At 51.0% G+C, this 1,193-nt stretch overlaps 1 non-coding gene across 1 annotated transcript; it reads left to right on the plus strand.

The window, feature by feature from the left end:
* Positions 1-501: 501 nt before the first annotated feature.
* Positions 502-665, plus strand: LOC146184382 (U1 spliceosomal RNA). The gene has a single exon (XR_014709020.1). It is a non-coding gene; the product is annotated as a U1 spliceosomal RNA (small nuclear RNA).
* Positions 666-1,193: the final 528 nt, after the last annotated feature.

The raw sequence follows: 1,193 nt of genomic DNA on the forward strand, positions 1-1,193 counted from the left end.
GCACACTCTGCTACGGTCGCTACTACAATGCGATCGGAGTCCGTGACGCCACTTGCGAGACTCACGGGGATGGTTTCTTGCCGGAAACGCGCGAATCGCTGGGACTTTCTCCGGTACGAACTGCTTGGGGGCACGAACTCTGCACGCTCAATCGCTCAATACGCTGCAGTGCATTGCCGCAGTAGAGGAATGCGAGAAGTTGGAAGGCGTGTGAGGTGGCGCCACCACCCGTTAAACATGTCTATTAGCAACACTGAGACATACGCCAGCGTGTTGTGCGAGTTTGTAGCCTATTTTGTGCACATATAATGGTCAGTAGGCTTCTACAAAATAGTTTTGAATTAACAGCTTGAGAGTTCGCAAGAAAACATTTGTTATTCTCCGGGTAGACAAGAAACACGGAGCAGGGAGAGGCACGTTCTTTTATTTCCCAACGGTCGTAACTTGAGCAGAAGGCGGCGTCTCTGTAGGTTGCCTCCGCGGCAGAGACGTCGTCCAAGCATACTTACCTGGTGCCGAGGCTACCGTGATCAGCAAGGCGGTGCCTCCAGGGAGAGGTGCGGGCATTGCACTACGCTCGTGCTGACCCCTGCCACTACCCCAAACTGGGGCAGATGGGGCATGCAATTTTTGGTAGTGGGGGACTGCGTTCGCGCTTTCCCCCTCGCTATACCATCAAAAGTCAGATTATATAACTCATCGGCGGCTGTTTTGGTGCTGCTCCGTTGCAGGCACTTCGGTAATGCGAGGTCGTTCGCTTAAGGGGAGTTTAGTTACGTAATAATTCAGATCATAAATAGATAAACCTCGTGGGATGCACAGGTTTGCTTAGTAAGAAATGACCTTCAGCAGTCTATTTCGGATATTAAGTATCAGGGGAATCCCTCCTCTCCTCTATCATTTGCCTCTTATCGGCGTTAATTAGTCGCACTTTATCCGCCTAGAGCAAGTTTGTAGGTACACCATCGCTACTGTCGCTGGAAGAAAAAGGCGCAGTATCTGTCACACTTGCTCTGTATGACAGATAATAATAATGAGATTCTTGTTGAGGGGGGAAGAGAAGGGGGGGATTACACGGCCCTATAACTGTCTCCTGTACTTGCAGGGATACACCGCAACGGGGCCGAGTAGAGGGGAAGGGGGAGCGAAAGCGTTGTCGTTAGTAGTCAATGTCGAGGACCCCTGGAGAAAAA

This window comes from Amblyomma maculatum, chromosome 7 (genome assembly GCF_055883805.1).
Source record: "Amblyomma maculatum isolate TAMU_Amacu chromosome 7, ASM5588380v1, whole genome shotgun sequence".
NCBI classification, from domain to species: Eukaryota; Metazoa; Arthropoda; class Arachnida; order Ixodida; family Ixodidae; genus Amblyomma; species Amblyomma maculatum.